General features: G+C 37.5%; 1 long non-coding RNA gene and 1 pseudogene across 1 annotated transcript; both read left to right on the forward strand.

The window, feature by feature from the left end:
- Positions 1 to 1718: 1718 nt before the first annotated feature.
- On the forward strand, positions 1719 to 20492 carry LOC147477871 (uncharacterized). Its single transcript, XR_015208426.1, has 4 exons — positions 1719 to 2172; positions 2252 to 2373; positions 2455 to 2543; positions 19483 to 20492. It is a non-coding gene; the product is annotated as an uncharacterized LOC147477871 (long non-coding RNA).
- LOC147477872 (uncharacterized) lies at positions 8957 to 13814 on the forward strand (annotated as a pseudogene).
- Positions 20493 to 23653: the final 3161 nt, after the last annotated feature.

Raw genomic sequence — 23653 nt, forward strand, 5'->3', positions numbered from 1 at the left:
AATCAAATCAAACAAATAAGGAAGGTTCTCTAGGTTTTTGGAGGCTTGAAAATGGGCTAGAAATCCTAATTAAAAGGTCCAAATCGAGCTGGATCCACAGCCCACGAGCACAAGTCCAAAAACCACAAAAATGCCCATTCTAACCATTTTTTCAATACTGCAAATTTCCTTTGACCGGGTCAAAATTAGGCAAGCTCTTCTTCACAAAAAATGTTAATTAATCCATTAGGAAGGTCCATGAACTCTTAAAAATATCCTTGGGTCGAAATCTTACTCTAAAAAATCGTTGCACTCAACAGTGCGCACAACGGGCTGAAACGGGATAGGCAAAATTAGGGTTTCTGAAATCCAAAAGGAACCTAGGCAAGCTTGTACTCATTTCGAAGGATTTTTCAAGGGGAATTCAAATATGAAATAATCTCATCCAAAGAAAGAGGGGAAAAAACGAGATTTGGGCTCCCAAGGGTTATAGGGGCATTTTGGTTATTTTCAGCTCAAAACTCAGAAAGCAACGAAACTTCAGCCATAGCTAGAACATGATGAGGAGAGTCTAAAGATGCGAAAAGAAGATGAAATGAAAGAAGTTTGATATAGAAATGAAGACTCTAGAAAACAAATCACCTTATATGATCAAATTTAATTCAAGGCAAAATCGTGAATGAATTATGCTTGGGGTGCAAAAATGGGGTGTTTACAGTTGCCCCTCTTTGGCGGAGGTTGCTTGTAACTGAACGACAAAGCCATGGAGACAAACCATTTTTGCCAAGCTCCAGCCAAAAGATCTCATGCAATTTTTGAAAATTCATTTAAAAAATATTTTTGAAAGAGGGCATTTCCCTAGATATTTGAAATTCTCAATTTTTTTCAAGTTGTTTGTGAGGGCTTAAAAATGATTGAATTTTGGTGGATGCATCGAACGGACTTATACCACGCAACATGGTAACTAGATTATCTGTGGAAGCATCGGACGAACTTATACCACAAGACAAAATATCAATGCTAAAGGAAGCATCGGACGGACTTACACTGCGTAACATGATATTGGTTGATTGAAAAATATTTTCTGAAAATGATGAACAACTTTTTTGAAATCAAGGGACAATTTTTTTTTTTTGAAATCTAATATTTTTTCAAATTCATTTTGGAAAACTAGTGAAATTAAATGGATAGATCAATTCATTCATGATTTTGACTTAGATTAAAGATTTTTATATAATGGTGATAACCAAACACTGACGAAAGGAAAAACTCACCGGGGAGAGCAAGAAGATCTACTGGAGATAGGAGATTCTAAAGAAGATGGACGAAGACACAGACGAAGACTGCTAGGGAAGATAAGAGATGTGCTGGAGATAAAAGATGGATGCTGGAGATGATGATATTCAAGTTCAATCAATCAATTACGTTCAAGTACTCGGATTGGAAAAAACTGTCACTATGAGTTCATGCTGATCCATCCGTGAGGCTGTCAGTAAAAACTGACATTGTTCTCGCGAATAATTTTAATGTTACACAAATGGAGTTACCGAAATTATATTAATGATCAAATGGTTGCCAATAGTGTGATGGTGAAAACAAAACTTGATGAATATTTCTCATACTGGAGGGTAAAAACCCCATGGTACTAATATTCATCATATATATATATATATATTTTTTTTTTTTTTTTTTAAGTTTTATTTTTTAAAATTTTTTTTTTTTTTATCAAAACCGGGTCAGCTGGTCAAAACCGGGTCAGCTGATGAAAATCGGGTCACACTGGACCAACCGGATCAACCTGGACCAAACTGGTTGAACCAGGCCAAAACGTGCGAGAACCAGGTAAGGTGCACCGAATTTCCATTTTGCATTTGCACGGACTCAACATCAAAACAGATCTTCAATTTTCCAGAAAGGTAAAAGTAATCTTTTAAAAGTCAAACCGTTTTGTCCTTTCTCAAAACTGAAACCATCTGTTTTTGAAACCAAATCCAACAGTTTTCTTTTCGAAACAAAATCCACCGACTTCTAAACAAACAAGATTACATGCACTTTCTAATTGAACGGTCCAACCAAAGGAGGAATAAACATACCTTGCCACCGTCCAGTGAAGGAGAACATGCAGGAGATGGAGCCAAAGCACCACACAGGCACACAGTAAAAAAACTCCAAACCACACCATGCCGTTTCATGGTAAGTCAAACCAAATCGATTGAACAACTTTTCTGCTGACTTAAGTGTATGCAGTAACTCCAATGATATGCATCTGTAGCTGACTAGCTTATACGCGTCATGCATCTAAACTACTTAAAATCAGCAAAGCGCACGAAGACTTACCTTTCAAATGGGTCATCCAGACAGATATATCGGCGATGGTGGCTCTACAATGCAGTGGTAAACCGAAACGCCTCTTTACTCCCTTCAATTTATTATTGAAGCTCATCTTGTTCACCAACACTCGTCAACCATATATAGGAATTTGTGGTCTTAGACGGCCTGTGGAACTTGAGAGAAACTTTTTTGGCAAAGATTAGGCGCGGGGAATTATTTCTCTCCAATAACAGGTTAGTATAATATACATTATATATATATACATGAAACTATAATGCAACTATGTTATTAGAAATATGCATGAGTGGTTAGATGATGATGCATGTATGAACCAAATTATTTGAATGATATGTTAGTAGAAAAAGTACATGGTTTAGTTAGGATATATTAGCCTCAGAATTTTCTATATGCTTGTAATGTCATTCTAGATTTTTCATCATAAGCCATCCAAAGCAAACCAAGTTTTCGAAAACAAATCAATTTTTTTTTTTTTTTTTTTTTTTTAAATTCATTTTGAAAACAATTTTGAAAACCATGGAAAACAATACAATTTTTTTTTCACAGAATAAGAAATACCACAGATGATTGAATAACAAATGAGGCGGGAGAATGAGTTATCGACAAGAAGATGAGCATGAGGATGACCACAGGATAGAAGTACGATCAAACTTGGCACCTATGAATTAGATGATATTCTTTTCCCTTTGATTGTTTGACCTTTACAAAACACTGAACAACACCCAAAACTTTCTTCCAAAATAGACAGAGCATAAAGCATAGGACCAATTTTCTGGAGACAACTTCCTCATACACCACAATCACTAGTAGTGAATCTTTTTTTTTTTTTTTTTTTTGCCTTAAGTACTTCTCAACTAGGAGATATAGTGGACTTAGAGATCAAGAGCGGACTTTCATAGGACTATAATGTAAGTTTAGGTGACGGCCTCAGAAATAAAGGATAGGATCAAAAAATTATTTTTGGAGTAGAACTTGTCATATAAAGGGAGGAGTAATTGGAATGATGGTAGTGAGATGATGATACGGATCCCAAATCTCAAATGAAACTACCCCTTGTTTAGGTTTTCTATTTTAGACCGGTGTTGATTATTTTGTGCAATTCTAAACATTTTGAGTTCTGACAGGGTTTTTTTTTTTTTGCCCCTTGCACTAGGATTTTTTTCAACACCTTCTTGGGATAAATAACATAGGGGGTGATTGTTTCGTGATCAAAGATGGGTGAAATGATGCCCCTGGAATATGACAAGTTCTATAAAAATAGGTATGGGTGATCTATGGGTAGGCTACGAATTTATTAGGCTTCCTAAAAGATATGGGTTTATATTGTGGGAAACAAAAGAATACGCTAAGGCTCAAATGGGCTTCAATTGGGAACATATGATATTAGGTGGGCTTATGAGGCTAAAAACAAAACGATCAAAGATGGTCTGTTCCATCGTCTCTTTAAGATTTCCACTATACTCTTTGTTTTAAAATAAACAAAGTTGGGTAAAAAGTAGTACCTCTTTAATTTGTCGGCATTGGTAGGATTTTCCATGTAGAATCTTCATAGTGAATGGACATTCACTCACTGTTGGGTTTGAACTTTCTGGTTCATTGATTCCACTCTAGTCTCGATCTGCTTGCTCAGCTTTACTTGCAACAATTTGTCTCCATTGGTATCTAAGTCCCAGTAGAAAATCAATGCCCTCCTTCATATCTCGGCTCTCAAGAATGTTGATCGTAGATGAACTCTTCTTAGCATTCCGCATTTTGATGTAGTCAGATTCCAGTCAGCTGACTTCTTTGATAGATAGCTCTCATGTCTTCGATGGATGCAAATGGATGCTAATGATGCAATCTGGAGTTTGCCCTCTCCACGGTAGGGTAGCTGATTGGTTGATTGGCTAAGTAGCCGTTGATTGATGGAATGCAGAATATTCCCCTTCTTCAGTAGGGTAGTTGATCAAATGATGTTGTGGAGCTTTGCCCTCTCCACAAGGGTAAATGCATAATGTTGAATGCTGATGTTGATGTTGGTGATCTTAGACATTTGAAAAATCTTCTCAAACATAACCACTAAACTTTCTTCTTCCTCAATTTCTTCTTCTCGGTGAGTGATTCTCTCATCTTCGAACAATGAAAATCATGTACCACCTTAAGACAATAGATTGTCATAGGTATGATCAACACTTCTATGGATTCCTTCAGTAATTTGATCAGGCTTCAATGCTCAGAGGGGATCAAGGTTATACCAATCTGCACATAATGTGGTTCATCTATAGTGCCAAGGTTGATGGTCTTTGTCTCCACAATGACTAGCGTCTGTCAATCCTCAGACTGCTCATGAGAAAGAATGGACTCAACAGCTTCATTGTCCATTCCTTCTTTATCGTCGGGGGGAGGGGATCATAATAATCTGCACAAGTCATTCAATCATCTTGCACTAAAGTAAGTTGGTAAATCATATTCTGTGGGATTTTGAAAACTTTTTTGATTTTTTTTGTATTTTTGAAAATTTTTATTTTTTTTTGTCTTTTGAAATATCTGGATTTTTTTTTTTTTTTTGAAATATTTGGTTTTTTTTGGATTTTTGAAATATTTGTTTTTTTTTTTATTATTATTATTTATAACTATATACAAAAGGAGTTATAACAAAAAGTTTCACGCCCTTTGAGCCCTATCGAATTCATCCGGTGGCTCAACCGGAGTAATATGATGGCTGGGGATTGGATCAATAATGACTTGCGTTCCCCAATCATCATAGTCTCCATCAATGAATGGATCCTCATCAAAATCTAAGGTTTCTAAAAACCTTTTCCAAATCTCATATTGCGTCTGGGAGTCAGAAAGTGGCATGTTCTCAACATCCGCTGGAACTGGGTCAACAATAGATTCCATATTCAACAGATCATCCAAATCAAGTATAGTATGAGGGTCCAACTGGACATAATAAGGAGTGACAGTCTCGTCTCTTGGGTCAGTATCTAACCCGGGGGAACTGGCCAAAGTAAAAGATGGAGTATAGTTCATACCTGATGAGGAGGATGTCGATCCAACCTCATTTATCCAACTAAACTCTCTAGCCTCATGATCCAACCTAAGTTGGCGATATCCTAAATAGGAATTAACATCTGGCTCCGAAACAGTAATTTCTGAGTTAGGATCTGGGTCATTGTCTTCGCCCCAAAATATGTTGGAATCAATAATAGCCTCAATCTCTGCCCCTAGATTAGGTAGAGCCAATCTAAGATAATTCACCGTGGCGTTAGAATCGATAAATAATTCTGTCAGTCTTTCCACAAACTCCTCAGTATAGCCTAGCCCTTTTCGATCATCTTGACTAGGAATCTGTAGTGGTTCTAAAATGCCATTTTGGTTTTTTCCCAATCCAAATCCTGGAAAATAGTTCTGCTCACGGAACAACTGAGTCATCTTGGGATTTCCATTGCAAAACGAGGTAGGGAGCTTCTCCTTGTCGGGTGCTCTAAACTTCACAATCCCTAATGGTTCCTCAGTGTAGTTACACTTTCCTTCAATCATTGGTATTACCTTATGCTCCTCTGAAGAGTCCAAATCATCCGAATCACCAGTGATGCAGATAATCTTCCCTTGCCATAAAAACTTGAGCTTTCTGTGAAGTATAGATGGAATTGCACCGGACTGGTGTAGCCACGGTCTGCCTAAAAGGAAATTGTAATTAGCATCAATGTCCATAGCCAAGAATGTGATTTTGAATGTGACTGGACCTATTTGGACGTCAGTTGTGAACTCGCCAAGGACTTCTCTTCTCTGATTATCAAACTCATGAACTGCTCTGGCTGTATCCTTAGTGAAAGTGAAGTCTTCAGGCATGATTCCAATGGCTTTTCGAGAGAATTGACCGAGTAGATATTTAAACCGGACATTTGTCAATCAGTACAAATGGCACCTTATGGTTGTTGCAATGCACCGTAATAGTCAACGCTTTCGTGTGGGTTATTCTATCTGCTGTCAAATCATCATCAGAAAATATTATGGAGTTTGTCTTCCTGAGGGAAGTGACAGTACGTGCCAAATCGTTCGGCTGGATAGAAGCTGGAACTAGGGCTGGCAATGGGTTGGATCGGTCCGGATATAGGCAAATCCAAAACCGATCCGTTTTTCAACAATACAGACCCAGAACCGGACCCGACCCGAATGGATATTTGAGTTAGAGAACCAGAACCGAACCGAAACTTTTTTTTTTTATTCTGGATCCGATCCGTTCCGAACCAATAAGCTCAATTTCAACCCGGTGAACTGAGTTTTTAATAATTGGATCCTAATTTTCGTTATATAAATATTATTTTTTTTTTTTTTGCTAAACACAAAAACAAGATATACAAATAAAAAAGGCATAATGAATGATTTGAAATCCAAATTTGTAATAGAAACCATCTTTTTATTATGTAAAAAAATATCGTAATATTACATATGTATTTTGCATATCTTATTTTGGAACTTTAAATATTGCAATATTGTATAAGGTAATAGAAATATAATATGGTGGAGGAAAATTAGAAAGAATAAGACTAAAAATTTTAATTGGATTAGGCCCATAACGGTTCGGTACATACTTAATCCAGAACCAATCCAATAAGAGTCCGGTTTTGATTTTCAAGACCTTAACCGGTCCAATATGCTAACTACCCCGCCCCGGACTCCACTTTTTATTGGTTCGACGGATCGAATTATCGGTTCTTACTAACCCATTACCCGACCGAAATTTGGAACATGAGCTTGGTTCAAGACTTGAAGAATTGCTTGCCTATGTTGGGGTGATGCCATGAGTAAACCCCATATGGAAATGTTGGACTTGGTTTTTCGAATTGTTGGATTACTTCATTATCCTCCCGCTTTCCCGGTTCAAGATGGTTGTGGTCAGCTGTTAGGGCCAAAACCTGATCCTTCTGTAAGTGTGGTGCCTTGTATATCATTCCTCCTCTTGTCAAACCGTGAGTCTCAACACATTCCTCTACCAAACTAGGTTCTAATTGTTTCAACTGATGTAGTGAGATTGCTGAGTCATCTTTACTTTTCTCAGTCTCAATTAACTTCTTCCCTAGAACCTCCTCGGTATCGTGAGTCTTGGCTGGCACAAACTGGACCTTGGGGATTGTGATAGGAGTTGGGATCACCTGCTGCTGAGTTGGATTCTGACGAATCATGGGTCCTTGAGGTTCTGACCCAACTTGTGATGCCGCAGATTGAGATGTATTCAAAGGATCTACCCATTTCAGAGGATTCCAGATGCTCTCTAGTCAACTTGAATGGCTTTTGCATCTGTGGACTATGTAAAAATGGTGCCATCACCTCATTTAATTGGATACCTCTAGGCTTTGTTTGCTCCATGCATCTTCTAACTGCATCTTGAAGATTAACTGGTCTTGTGGTGCTAACATCGACGCCCAATCGATCGAGAATGATGAATGATGTCGGATCTCTTTTGACAGCTTCCAAAGTATTAACTCTTCCATTATGAATTGGAAATGGATTTGTTCAAATATTGGGAGTGTCGAGACTGGAGGCATCTATCTTACCCTCATCAATTAAGTTTTGCATAAGATGTTTAAGGAGCATGCACCTCTCTGTCGTGTGACATGGAGCCTGATGGAAGTCACAATGTTTGAGCGTCGCACTGAATGGCATTGGATTTGGAGGAGGCCTCGGCTGCATTAACGTAATCAAGTTCTGTTGGACTAAAGCTCTCAATACAACTTGTAATGGGAAGCCCAATTCTGTGAACTGCCTCTGTTGCTTGGGAAAACCCCTGTCTTGCTATCTTGGAGGGAAAATGACTTGATTGGAAAAAGGATGAGTTGTCATCTCTGCCTGGATTTGTGTGTGTGGCTGAGACTGTACTTGTGTGGCAACGACATGTGTGTCCTTCAGTTTATTGATAGTAACTGAAGGTGGCTTCTTCTTCTGAGCATCGTTTGAACTTGATGATACAATTAAGGTCATAGTTCCACAAGCTAAAGCATCTTCAATTTGAGTCCCTGCTGAAACCAAAGCCTGAAAAGATGGATGATAGCTGAGACTCAATCGATTTGCATATTCGGAGTTCAAACTTTTTACCACCATTCGAACTGTTCGGTCTCCGACGACTTTGTCTAGAATCGAGTCGCTTTGGTCCTCCACCTGGTTACATACTCGGTGAATGTCTCAGTCGGACCTTGCTTGAGTGTCTCCAATTGTCTTCGACCCATCTGGATGTCTGTATTGTATGAAAAATGGGTCACAAAAGTTGTTGCAAGTTTAGCCCACGTTCTCATCTTCTGAGCGTCTGTGTTCATCCACCAAGTCAATGCCGCACCCTTTAAACTCCTCTGGAATAATTGGACCAATAGTTCTTGTCCGATCCCCATAGGCTGCAAGTAGCTAGCGTACATTTTTACATGGGCTTTAGGATACCCAGTTCCGTCATATCTTTCCATCTTAGAGAATTCAAAACCATGTGGAACCCTAGTTTGTGGATATGGACAGAGACTATCCAAGTCAAACTCGTCCGCTTTCATCTTTGTCAGTGCTTCCTCAATCTTTTTGATTTTGGCTTATAGAATTTTGATTTTGGGTGTTCATGTAGGCGGTAGGTTGTGGTGTTTGTGTGACGTATGGAGGAGGGAACATGAATGGTGTGGAGCTCATGGGTTGGGATATATTTGGGGTGAACATGGGTGTGGATGTATATTGGTTTGGGTTGTAGTATGAATGGTGAACGGTGGGTTGTGCCATGTAGGTAGGGTTGATATAAGAGATGGGTTGGCTTGGAGTCTGAGTTGGTATAGGAAGTTGTAGTTGGGTGGATTGGTGTGTGAAATTCCTAGTAGGCAGCTGAGCTTGTGGAGTAGGTAGGTTAAGATCAAACCTTGGTAGTGGTAGCGGAGTGGAGTGCCCTTGAGAAAATTGTCCTTGCCCCATGTTCATGAATTTTGGTAGCATTTCTTGAAGCATTCTCTCCATTGCTTGTCTCATTAGTTCTTCCGATCCAGGAAGGGGTGATGTTGGACTCTGACCACCTCCTTAGGGTGGTTGTCCATTGCTAAACAGTGATTGTTCACCTTGAGAGATAAGAGGGGAACTAACCCATTGGCTGAGACGCTAGTGGAAGAGACCCTTGAGGAGAATTAGTTAGTAGATTCTCCATTTCCATAAGCGAGTTAACGGTTGCACGAGATAACCTTAACCCTGGCTTTCTATTCCAACTGGCTTCCGGATAAGCATTCTTCTTTCCTATCTTAACTGAAACACCTCAAAAGAAAACGTAAGTCTGACTCTCTAGGAATGTCCCCAGCAGAGTCGCTACAAAACCTGTACGCACAAAAATGTGTACCTAGGTCTATGCAATTGATTTTAGAGTCGTCACTAACTTTATTAAGGAAAAGTTGAGTAAAACCTATGTAAATGACTAGCCCTCAAAACTAGATGATTATTGGGTTCGGAAGTCAAGGTACGATGTGGGAAGGTGTTAGGGCACCCACGCTCGCCTGGTAAAACCAGCCTTACTTCTATTGAGGTGTAATATATTAAGATAGGCGAACGAAGAAAGTTCGAAAAATTAATCTACCAAGTTGGATGATCTTCACTAAATTATTTAAAAGCAAATGACTATATGCTATAGTAAAACTAAAAAAATCAAATAATCCTAATATGCAATACTAATTAAAATAAAAGAGAAAAGAAAGATGTCACCTTGTTTGGAATGTTGCCTCATACTTGATTGTAGATTGATTGATTGATTGATTGATGATCTTGATTGATTGTTGATAAATGATGATGATAAACTTGATTTGGAATTGACAACTATGATTTTTGGATTGAAACAGGTGATTTGAAAAAAAAAAAAAAACAACTTTTGGTGAAAAGAAGCTTCTACTCAAGATCGAAAGAAGGGAAAAGAAGACTAAAGACGAAGAACACGAAGAACTTCATTAGAAAAACCTCAAAGTCAAAATTTTACCTTCAACTCCAAATTAAACTAAAGAAATTCTACTCTAGAATGATGAACTAGAAAAGAAAAAAAAAGAAGAACACTCAAGAAAAGAAAATTACTAGGCTATTAGCTCTGAATAGCTAGGTCCAGATTATTAACTCCGAATTCCTAGCTCTAGCTCTTTTTTGTGGGTAAATGAGACCCATATTTATAGCTTTTGGGTGTGGATTCAAATATAGTAATGAGTTTGATCCAATGGCTGAGTGTTGATGAAGAAAAATCCAATGGCTTGATCTTTTTCTGGTTGCACCTCCTAAATATGGCCCTTGATTCAAGAGGTGGGATAAGGGGTGCGATCTTGGCTCTTGGTTTTTGGATATTTTAGATGGATTAGGGCAAAAAATCAAGCCCTACACATCCTCAATGAGCCCATAATCTAGGGTTTCCAAACATGGCTCCAAAATGGCATATTCTCTAGAATATTCTTGATTTTTGGGATCAAATCAAATCAAACAAATAAGGAAGGTTCTCTAGGATTTTGGAGGCTTGAAAATGGGCTAGAAATTCTAATGAAAAGGTTTAACTCGATTTGGATCAACAGCCCACGAGCACAAGTCCAAAAACCACAAAAAGGCCCATTCTGACCATTTTTTCAATACTGCAAATTCTCTTTGACCGGGTCTAAATTAGGCAAGCTCTTCTTCACAAAAAATGTTAATTAATCCATTAGGAAGGTCTATGAACTCTTGAAAATACCCTTGGGTCTAAATCTTACTCCAAAAAATCGTTGCACTCAACAGTGCGCACAACGGGCGGAAACGGGATAGGGCAAGATTAGTCCGAAATCCAAAAGGAACCTAGGCAAGCTTGTACTCATTTCGAAGGATTTTTCAAGGGGAATTCAAATATGAAATAATATCATCCAAATAAAGAGGGGAAAAAACGAGATTTGTGCTCCCAAGGGTTACAGGGGCATTTTGGTCATTTTTAGCTCAAAACTCAGAAAGCAATGAAACTTCAGCCATAGCTAGAACATGATGAGGAGAGTCTAAAGACGCTAAAATAAGATGAAAAGAAAGAAGTTTGATATAGAAATGAAGACTCTAGAAAGCAAATCACCTTATATGATCAAATTTAATTCAAGGCAAAATCGTGAATGAATTATGCCTGGGGTGCAAAAATGGAGTGTCTACAGATGTGGATAAAATTTGTGGATATTTCCAAAGAGATTGTGGCTTAGTGCAATAATTTATTTGGCACTTGATAGAGTGAAATAGTTATGAGATGCAAATGTATGATACCTGAATAAATTACGTAACAAAAATCCTAGAACCTAGTTACCACAACTCATGTGATTTGGCCTTTGTGTAGGGCATATGTGATATGATTGGCCCTTGTGTAGGGTGTATGAGATGTTGATTGACTCATGTGTAAGGCAATCGTAGCCGAATAGTGGCTTGATTTTCTCTTTTGCAAAATTAGAACGAGACGCGCGATATTTAATGTCGAATAGTGGCAGTACCCACCTAATGGCATTCGTGTAGGGGCCGGGTTACCTGGTATGCGATATCCCACTAAGGTAACTACGCATGGAGTCGGGATGGAGCCGGGGGCCTGTGCATACTCGCTCACCCTCAATTTTCGATAAAAAAAAAAAAAGTAGTTTTACTATTTATATAAACTGAAAAACACAGCTAACTAAAGTACATATTTAGACTACAGTACTTATTCAACAAAGTACATATTTACTAAAGTACATATTCAACAAAAGTACATAAAAAATCTTTGCGGTACTTATTCATAACTTAACTTCGCAGTTGTTCAAATATTATTTAGACTATGGCACTTTAGACTATTAACGACTTACGTGACTCAACAGTATTTAAACTTGAATTAGAATTTAGACTATGACTCAACAGTATTGAACTTGAACTAAAAACCGACAAAAAACAAAATAAAAGCACAGCACACACACCAAAACCAAACAAAAAAAAAACCCAATACTTTACTCAAGTTTGACTCTTTGCCTAATCAAAAAGTTATACAAAATTACAAAACCCACGCCCCACTTACCCACTTTTCCACAATTCCACTTTTCTCTCTGTTATTTTAATTAGCTATCCATAATTTGATTAATTTCTAAAGTTTGCTAGGTAAGCCTAATATTATTAAATTTCTTGTCTTATTTTTTATCTTTTCATGTTAAGTTGATTCCTAAACCATATTTTTTAGTTTTTTTGTATTCTTTTTGTGAATTTATTAAACCACATATTTTGATTTAATTTTATTTTGTGAATATCATAATAATATTGGTGATTTATTTTAATTAGTGCAATTTTAATTCAGTTGATTAATGATTTATTTTAATTATTTAAACAGATATGTTAAAGTATTTGATCAAAGGAAAGTCGTTGGGTTCGCTTCAACCTACCCAACCACCTAATAACACAAATAATGTTGCGGTGTTGAAGTAGGATCCTCCTCGTGCCGAAGTCACCAAGAAATTGAGGATGGTGGTGTTGAACAACCTACGTCAAAGCGGGTTCAACGTGAAAATCGTGAAGAACTTAACTTGTCTAGTCTTCAGGGAGACCCTGCACTGAGAAAAAAGATTTCAGATTATCATCCTAATGATCACGACTCGATGAGAAGAACATATTTGCTTAGGGGTCCTTGCCAGCCTAATCATGTTTTTCCTCCAAGAACAAGAGATAAGAGAATTCGACGCTTTCAGGATGAGTGGTATGAGGAGTTTAGTTGGTTAGAATATAGTATTCACGAGGATGCCGCGTTTTGTCTATATTGTTATCTATTTAAACCTAATAAGGGGGCACAAGGAGGTGGAGATGTTTTTTCTCACAGGGGGTTTACTAATTGGGAAAGAAAAACCAAATTAAAAGAGCACGTTGGAGGACCAAATAGTGCTCATAATATTGCTTACAAGGCAGCACAGGCTTTTTTAAATCAAGAGCAACATATCGAGACATTTCTTCACAGACAATCTGACTAAGTTCGAAGGGATTATCGAATACACCTAACTGCAATAACTGATTGCATTAGGTTTCTTTTAAGACAAGGTTTAGCTTTCCGTGGTCATGATGAATCAGATGAGTCGATCAATAAAGGTAATTTTCTTGAACTTATACGATTTTTGAAAGATCATAACGAAGTCATTAAGAAAGTTCTTGATAATGCTTCTAAAAATTGAAAATTGACCTCGCCTGATATCCAAAGAGATATTGTGAATTCGGCTGTTGTGGAAACTACAAATGCTATTCTAAAAGATTATGGGAATTCATTGTTTGCTATTTTAGTTGATGAAGCACGTGATATATCAATTAAGGAGCAAATGGCAGTTGTTTTGCGTTATGTTGACAAGAAAGGTTGCGTGATTGAGAGATTTTTTGGAGTTGTGCATGTTAAGGAAACTAGTGCAGTAACACTTAAAAAGGCAATCGATGAGTTGTTCTCCAAGCATGGGTTGAGCATATCTAGACTGCATGGACAAGGGTATGATGGGGCCAGCAATATGCAAGGTGATTTGAATGGCTAAAAACACTTGTAATGAAGGAGAATGAGTCCAGCATTTTATATTCATTGTTTTGCCCATCGCCTTCAGTTAGCCCTTGTAGCATTTGCAAAGAACCATGAGTCAATCGCTAATCTTTTAGTATTCTCTAATGTGGTAAATCTTGTTGGAGCATCATGTAAGTGGCATTGATATGTTGCGAGATGCAATGAAGGCTAAAGTTGTTGTAGCGTTACAAAGTGGAGAAATTTCAAGTGGCAAAGGGTTGAATCAAGAGACTAGTCTTAAACGATCTGGTGACACTCGATGGGGCTCACACTATTATACACTTCTTGGCATGATAACCACTTATGGTTCAGTAGCTGATGTGCTTGATAATATAGCGGAAAATGGTTCAAGCTCGGAACAAAGAGGTGAGGCTTACGGATTATTGGATTCAGTGCAGTCTTTTGAATTTATCTTCAATTTGCATTTGATGAAAGCGATACTAGGAATTAGCAATGATTTGTCAAAGGCTTTGCAGCGTGAAGACCAAGACATTGTCAATGCCATGGCTCTTGTTAAAATAACAAAGGTACGCTTACAGGCGATGAGAGATGATGGGTGGGATAGTCTCCTGACTGAAGTTTCTTCACTATGTGCCAAACATGATGTGATTGTTCCAAATATGGAAGAGAGGTATATGGCTCGAGGGAGGTCTCGACGAAGAGCAGAAGGAAACACCAATTTACATTACTATCATGTTGGATTATTCTATCACTGTATTGATTTGCAAATTCAAGAGTTAAACGACCGGTTTAATGAAGCAAACACAAAATTACTTCTTTGTATGGCATGTCTTGATCCTAGTGAATCGTTTGTTGCTTTCGATAAGAAAAAGTTGATCCGTTTTGCTCGACTTTATCCCGATGATTTTTCAGAAATAGATCAGATGGAATTAGCGGATCAGCTTGAGAATTATATCATTGATGTACGTTCCGATACTAAGTTTGGTGAAATAAATGGAATTAGCGGCCTAGCCAAAAAAATGGTTGAGACGAAGAAAGACATTGTGTACCCACTTGTTTATTTGTTGATTAAGTTGGCGTTGATTTTATTTTACTACGCCATTTTGTGGAGAGAGCATTTTCTGCTATGAATATCATAAAGAATCGTCTGCATGATAATCGGACGTGGATGAATGGTTGAATGATTGTTTAATAACATACATTGAAAAAGAAGTTTTTGATAGCATTGATACCGAGTTGATCTTACAACGGTTCCAGAATATGAAAAAGAACGACGAAAAAGAAGGCTGCCGAGGACAACTATGAACAAGTACTTGTTTAGATTTGATTTTTTTTCTAATACATTAATATATATAATATATATATTATTATTTTTTTTTTTTTGTATGTTTAGTTTTTGTCTGGCTGGCTCACCCTCACTTACTTTCCTGGCTCCGCCACTACATGGAGTGGTTCATTATGTGAGGGGATGCATATGGATGTACATGTTCGGCATTGGGAAGCGATTGTGGTAGCCAAGAAAACTAGGTAAAATATAGAGACGACATGAATCTAGAGACACTTGAAGAAACTCTAAACAATAATTGTGATGATATATCAAAGTGTACGTTAAATCTATAATAAATGATTGATTGTGGTTGTGAAATTGGTCATTGAGATTGTTCTTGTTGGTTCAATGAGATGATTGGAATTATATATATGATATGTTTGTTTTATTGTAATTTATGTTGCATTCATAATAGTTTTGCAAAAGGGTGAGTTGAATTGATTATTTATGCATGTGTGACCTACTCTGTGATTATGCCTACACCAGTATAAGTATAAAGTAAGTTTTAGTTTTGTTATTTTATTCTTAGATGCAGTTGATCTAGTACGGTTTGAAGTTAAGGCGCCTCAATGGATGAACTAAATGCCTTATTATTATTGAATTGGAAGCTAAGGTGCCTCGATGGAGGAACTAACTACCTTATTGATTATGTATATATATGTATAAGTATGATTTATATTTTAGGGGCTATTTATACCAGCATTGTTTATAATGCTGACCCGATTTGTATGTTTGCTTATCGGGTGTGTTCATAAAATGAACACAGTTGATAAGTCTTGACATAATTAGTATTGAAGAAGGTTGATTGCTGCTTGTGGTTCGCATTAGCGTCTCATTATAGGATATGTTTTGTTTTTCCCTTGAGGTGCAATAGATTTTTAATGGAGATAATGTTTTTGTATTTTTAGTTGTAATTATAATTAAAGAGTTGTTGAAAGGAAATTTGTAACTTAATCATATTAGTGAATTTTTGTAATGAAGAGGACTTTTGTTTATTTGAAATTTTTTTATGGGTTTTTGGAAGTTGAGAGTACATCACACCTCAAAAATCGAAGAGTCGAGAACAAATATTGTTTTTCCGATTTTGTCGAAACTCGGAGTATGACAGATGATTTCAATGAGTCTCAATACAATGATTCTCAAAGGTTCTCTTATTCTAGTCCTCATTCTGGTGCTTCTTCATCATCATCTCAGCCTTCAAAGGATTCATATTGGTATGCTGACACAGGAGCTACCAAATAATCACTTGACATCAGACCTCTCTAATCTCTCTCTCCATTCAGATTATAAGGGGACTGACAAAGTTATGGTGGGCAATGGCCAAGGTTTGTCTATACTTAATACTAGTTCTTCAGTTTTTAAATCACATACATCTCCTCACATATTTCATATGAATGATATATTAAATGTCCCACACATAAAACACAATCTTCTTAGTGTCTACTAGTTTGTTAGTGATAATCATTGTGTTCTCAAATTCACTCCTACTATTTTTTATGTCAAGGACATTGCATCGGGGAGGATGTTTTTCTAGGGTCAAACTGAGAATGGCCTTTATCCTCTACATCTCCCCAACACTTCCAATGTCACTTCTCCAACTGCTTTCATTTTAGCCAAAGCTTCTGTTTCTACATGGCACACAAGACTAGGTCATCCTTCCACTGATGTTCTTCATAAGCTAGTATCTTCCAAATATATTGATGTTCAAGGCTCCACAAAAATTGTATTTTGTTCCAATTGTGTCATAGGCAAAAGTTCAAAATTGTCTTTTGGTACTTCTACTTGTAAAACATTTGCACCTTTGCAGTTGTTACACATTGATTTGTGGGGTCCTCCTGTTTTTTCAATAAATGGATTCAAGTATTATGCTAGCATAGTGAATGATTATACGTACTAGATATTGTTGGTTTTATCCATTAACTTCTAAATCTGAGTTTTGTGGTGTGTTTCAATCTTTTGCATCTCTTGTTCAATCTCTGTTAAATCACAAAATTAGATGCATTAGAATTGATAATGGTGGGGAATTTACCAGTACTTTGTTTGAAAATTTTCTATTGAAAAATGGTATAAGTCACCAGTTTACTTGTCCACATTCACCAGAGCAAAATGGTGTAGTGGAAAGGAAACACAAACATATTCTTGATATGGCCAGAACTTTGATGTCACAATCATCTGTTCCTCCTAAATATTGGGTTGAACTCTTTTCCACCTGTGTGTATCTCATAAACAGACTTCCCTCTCCTGTTCTTTCTCATAAGTCTCCTTAGGAAATGTTGTATAATAAACCTCCTTCTTACATGAGTCTCAACGCCTTTGGTTGTAGGTGCTATCCATGGTTAAAACCATACACCTCTAATAAGCTTGAACTAAGATCAAAACCTTGCATCTTCTTAGGTTACAGTTTGAATCAAAAAGGACACAAGTGTTTAGATACATTGTCCAATAGAATCTACATTTCCAGACATGAAGTTTTCAATGAACATGATTTTCCATTTAAAACTTCCACTTCCACACTATCTAAACATCAAATCTCTATTAAAACTTCCACTTCCACACTATCTAAACATCAAATCTCTATTAAAGAATTCGTAATATCCACTTTTTGCAATGATCCTGATATTTCTTCTTCCGAAAACACTTGCATTACTTCTTCTGATACTCCCTCAATTCCTACATCTTTGTCCTCCAATGATCACCAGTCCCCAAAATCACCAATTACTAATCCTCAGCCATCTACAACTCCAACTACTACTTCTAATACTTCTTCACTCATTTCACCTACCAAATTTTAACCTACTCATTTTATGACTACCAGAGCCAAAAATGGCATCTCCAAACCAAAAGCTCAACTCACTATCAAGCATCCTATTCCTCAGGCCTTACATACTACACTTTCTTCCTTACCAGTCACACCTACATGTTATACTCAAGCAATAAAATACCCAAATTGGAGAAATGCCATGGTGAGTGAGTATAATGCCCTTATCAAAACTGGAACATGGAAACTGGTACCCTATTCACCCAATCAAAATCTTGTTGATAACAAATGGGTTTTTCGACTAAAGCAAAAGGATGATGGCTCTATCGATAAGTTTAAAGCACACCTTGTTGCAAAAGGGTTTCATCAGAAATATGGCCTAGATTACCTTGAAACCTTCAGTCCTGTTGCCAAACCTACAACTATAAGACTTATTCTCTCCTTAGCTGTTCATTTTCAGTGGGATGTTAGGCAACTTGATGTTTCAAATGCATCTCTTCATGGCCATCTAAAAGAAACTATATTCATGACTCAACCAAAAGGATTTGTGGATCCTCAAAAACCAAATAATGTATGTCAGTTGATGAAATCTCTTTATGGACTCAAACAAGCTCCTCGAGCTTGGTATGACGAGCTGTTTCAAGTCTTACTTTCTATTGGTTTCATTCCTTCTCAAGTTGATTATTCACTGTTCATTAAAAAGTAAGGATTCAAGTTCTATTACTTATGTCTTAGTCTATGTTGATGACATATTGATTACTGGAAGCTCCTCTCAAGTTTACAAGGGAATTATTACATAGTTGAGTACTAAATTTGCCATGAAAGATCTTGGATCTATTCACTTTTTCTTGGGTTTAGAAGTGAAACGAAGTACAAGCGGTTTATTCTTATCTCAGACCAAGTACACTTTTGACCTTCTGACTAAATCCAAGATGCTGATGGCCAAATCCTCTGCAACTCCTTTTGTAGACTTAATAATCACTTAGGTGAACCATTGACTGACTCAACTGAGTTTAGATCAATTGTAGGAGCTCTTCAGTACTTGACTTGGAGTAGACCTGACATTGCATTTGCAGTCAACACTGTCTGTCAATTTATGCAGAATCCAAGAGTTCCTCAGATGATAGTAGTGAAAAGAATTCTCAGATATCTTAAAGGGACTCTAGACTATGGTATGTGGATTGTTAAGAGCCCAGTTAGAATTCAAGCCTATAGTGAGGTTGACTAGGCTGCTTGTCCAATGGACAGAAGATCTATTACTGGTTTTTGTGTTTATCTTGGTTCTAACCTTCTCTCCTGGTCTACAAAGAAACATCATACAGAAGCAAGATCATCAACTGATCGAGGTAGAATACAGGGCACTAGCACATACAGCTGCAAAGATTTACTGGATCTGTTTACTTCTTCAAGATCTTAGAATACCTTTATCAATGCCTCCTCTCATTCATTGTGATAATATTAGTGTTATTTCTTTGTCGAACAACCCAGTGTTTCATGCTAAAACCAAGCATCTGGTTACAAGGAACCTAGTTAATGTTCAGTACTTGAGTACAAAAGATCAGTTGGCTACATTTTCACTAAAGGACTTTCTTCACACAGGTTCAAACTCCTCTCTGACAAGCTTTCACTCAGAAGTTCACCGTTCAGCTTGAAAGGGGGTGTAAAGGATTCAAGCAAACAAGTGATCAATTCAACAGAAGTCAAGTCAGCATTGTCCAGCTCAGCACACTAATATACAACTGTTTCTATTTCTGCATTTGTTTATGCAGTATAAATACATTATAATGTGTAATAATAAAACGGTGAATTCAATGCACATCATTTTGAGTGTTTGTCTCAAAATTCATTTCTTAATGAGTGGAACAACCTGTACAATTGCCAAAATGTGTACCATTTAGGTTAGTTTTTTTTTTTTTTTTGTTTATGTTATATAGGTTTATGTGTTTATTAACAGCTAGAAAAGTTAACAGTAGAGCATTTCCAACCAAAAACACAAACATTTCAAGGTGCACCAGTTATGAGTTTTATGACTTACCGTGACCTCAGGCTTCCCTTGCCAATGCAATCCAAGGTGTTCCCTTACTTCTCCATCTATTTTTCCAACATATTGTTTCAATGCTTCTGGCTTTAGAAATGTCATAATTGCACCCTTGACACGTTTATGATCTTCGCCACCCAATTCCAACATCATCGTTTCCCCAACTATTTTTGACATCGCTCGAGGCCGCTGTGTATTAAGCGTACCATAGCTATTGAAGACAAACTTGTTTGCAGCTTGTCCATGAATAAAAACTGTTGGAATCCCAAAGAGGGTGAGTTTTGAAACTGGCCCATATTTGTTCGCTCTATCTTCAATCCATTTCTCGATTCTATTCGCCTTCCTAGCTCTATTGAAGGCTACACTATGGCCAATAATGGGGATACCTAAAGATCCAGGTGGTAGTATGTCGGATGAATGTCTTCTTGTTGCTTTATTCAAGAGAAAAAAGACGACAGGGAGAAGGAGAAGAATTGCAGTGAAGAAAAATGCAAGTTTCATGGTAGGTGGACTGAGAGATTAGATCAAGGGAGGGCGTGTTTGAGCGTGTACAAGAACCATTTTTTTTTATGGCCATAGTGTCACAGACATGTCCCCAAGCATGTCCTAAGAGGGTCCGTGCGGCATACATGATCGTCCAACTCAACCATGCACAAGCCTGATAAGCATCCGATACTCGAGTAACTCACAGATAGTCAAGACTGAGAGTTGCCCCATTTGCCCACAGTCGAATCTTCAGATATGTTCGAAGGAGATTAAGCACACTTGTCCTATATCTTTGAGACTGGATAGTTGAATACACCATTGGAATGATAATCTAGATGTTCTCACATCCAAGCAGCACAACGTAGTGCGATACGCTCAAATGTGGTATTGGCAGCCTCTTTTCCCAACGGTACCACGTATGCATGCTCCAAATGCGATACATCTCTAGACCTGTCCTAAAGTCGTCTAGCATCCATGATGCACCCTTGAGTGTCGTAAAAAAACTGGCCCTGGTATTGCACCAATGAAATTCCTAGCTGATAGTCCGATGACTATGAGAAATGATGAGAACTCATCCTTCCCTAATATAGTCAATAAGTATTTTCTACCATAACCAAAATGGAACATAGATCCAGGTGTGAACTTCTCCCATACATAACTCCTAGCTCGGTGCTCTGAATTAGACGTTCAACCACTCTATTTGGTGTGTCTCTAAACGTACTAAAAAATGAAAATACAATTGGGAGCACTCGACTAATAGTTTGACCATAAGTTGACTTTTGTTGATTTTTCTCGGCCTGTAATGTTTGGATAGGTTTGGACCTTCCATTTGGCATATATCACTTCACTTTTGTGACCCCGTCACACATAGCTCATAGTTGACATTTACTTTTATTATGCTCCACAATTTGAACACATCAAATTTGGGTGGGGTATTAATTACGTTTCAATTATGGAATTTGGGCTTTATTTATTTATTTATTCTACTGGTCGAAAATATCAACGACATATATGGGAAAGTCAGTTGATATAATGTGAAAATAGCAACCAATTTTTACCTTTATTTCGATTTTTGCCTTGGCTTGAAAGGTTATGGGGTTATGCTTTTGTTATCGGTGATATATACCAAAAATCAGAACTCCGATATATTGCCATTCGTGGTTTCAAATTTTCAATTGACATGCATTCCTTTGGTATGAATTATGTGATTTGAGTTCAAGTTTGTTTAAGTCTGGAACTCTGGATCAGTTTGATATTATTGAAAAAAAAAAAGAGAACTCTGGATCAGACTTGCATGTTTTTTTTTTTCGATAACCCTGCTTAATATATATCATACCAAAATAGGAATATAATTAAAGTTTGTACAACATACAGGTAGAGAACTCATATCTGTCTTACTAGCATCCCATTGAGCAAGATCGTGAGCCTCCCTGTTAAAGCACCGTCTTAACCAGCTAAAACTAGAAAACACAAATTTACTAGAAGTACTGATGATGGCTTTAACTACATTTTGCAAATACCAATCCACTCTGGACTCCTGATCCTTCAAACTGTTGATTATGTTGATGATGTCTCCTTCAAACATAAACTTCCCACCTCCCAGATGCTTCGCCAGCTTTACTGCTACTTCTGCTGCCAGTAACTCACTTTCCTCAGCTGACTTGGATCTGTAAACCTCCTCATAGCTGCAGCCAATAGAACTCCCTCCTCTCCCTATGCCATAGTTTCTCCTGCTCGTTCCTTGTTATGCTTGTTGAATTGAATGCGGCATCAAACCTGATAGTTACAACATCCATAGGGTGAGTTTGTTGCTTCCTTTCACTGCTCAGCCCATGTCGAGTTGTGTGACTAGTTCTTATAGCCTGTGTATTTCCAGTAGAAGAAGCATGTGAAATTACATTATTATTAACATTATGAACAGTATGAACATTTGAGTTATCAGATCTACAGTTAGAGGTAGAGAACTCCCTGTCAAAAGCCTTAAGTCTCCTCTGCCATTGTATGCTTGTTGTTGTCAGAATTGATTCCCTTACTGCTGCCCCCTTATCAAACTTTTCAAGGTTCCTATTATCCTATATAGTCTGTAGGAGAGTGCACGCATACACTTCTAAGTTAGCAATGTTCTCATCTTCATTGTTACACCACTCCATCATCTCATCCAGCCAGCTTCTGGTAGTCCACCCCTTATTGGCTTCAGTTCTCAATCCAAGGGGAGAGGCTACCCATAGGGATTTAGTCCAATCACACTCAAAGAACACATGTTCCTGTGTTTCCAAATCCCTATTACAGAAAACACAGCTAGTTTCCTTATTACTTATTCGTTTCTGTATCCTTTTACCAGTTGGAAGGATATTCATATATATTTTCCATAATAACAGTTACTCTCTAGCTGCTACATCTACTTTCCAAATCCTCTTGATGGTTTTGATCTGAAAAGTGGATTCACTACCTCTCCACTCTTCAGATTTGAGGAGATGGAAGGCTGATTTGACAGAAAACTTGCCTTTCTTTTCTGGCCATCAAACCATTCATCTTTCCCCCCTTCTTGAGGTCTGATGTGAATGCTTTTGATGACTCCCACAATAACAGGGTCAAGCACTTCATCAATTAACTCATTGTTCCATCCAAGACCATCTGTCCTGATAAGATGTTTGACTTTCCAATGAGCCTGATTCCCCATAGGGGTATGTATGAATTTAATCCTCACAGGTTTGTCATTCATCTTAATCCAAGGATCATTTAAGATAGATGTGTCACTCCCATCTCCAATGTTCCAGATGGATCTTTTACTTATAAGGTTAAGATTCTTATTTATGCCTTTCCAGAAAAAAGATGCATTGGAAGGCACCTTCTGCTCCACACTAATACCTTTTCTACCATACGCAACTGTGAAAGTTTGGTGCCATATAGATTCCTTATCTTTTAAGGCTCTCCAGCTTTGTTTAGCTAGCAAAACCTTGTTCATATTAGCAAACTACCTGAATCCTAGTCCCCCAAGGGACTTAGGTTTGCAGAGTTTATCCCACTCAATAGTGTGGATACTCTTAGAATTCTCATTCCCATGCCACCAAAAATCCCTGCATGCCCTGTCCATATCACTACACACAGCTGCAGGCAGGGAGTAAGATGTCATGGCATACAAAAGGGTAGCTTGTGCAACAGCTTGGATAAGAACAGTTTTTCCAGCCTGGGATAGCAGTCTAGCCCTCCACCCTTTCATTTTATTATGAACTCTATCAACAAGGT

This window comes from Coptis chinensis, chromosome 9, assembly GCF_015680905.1.
Source record: "Coptis chinensis isolate HL-2020 chromosome 9, ASM1568090v1, whole genome shotgun sequence".
Taxonomy (NCBI): domain Eukaryota; kingdom Viridiplantae; phylum Streptophyta; class Magnoliopsida; order Ranunculales; family Ranunculaceae; genus Coptis; species Coptis chinensis.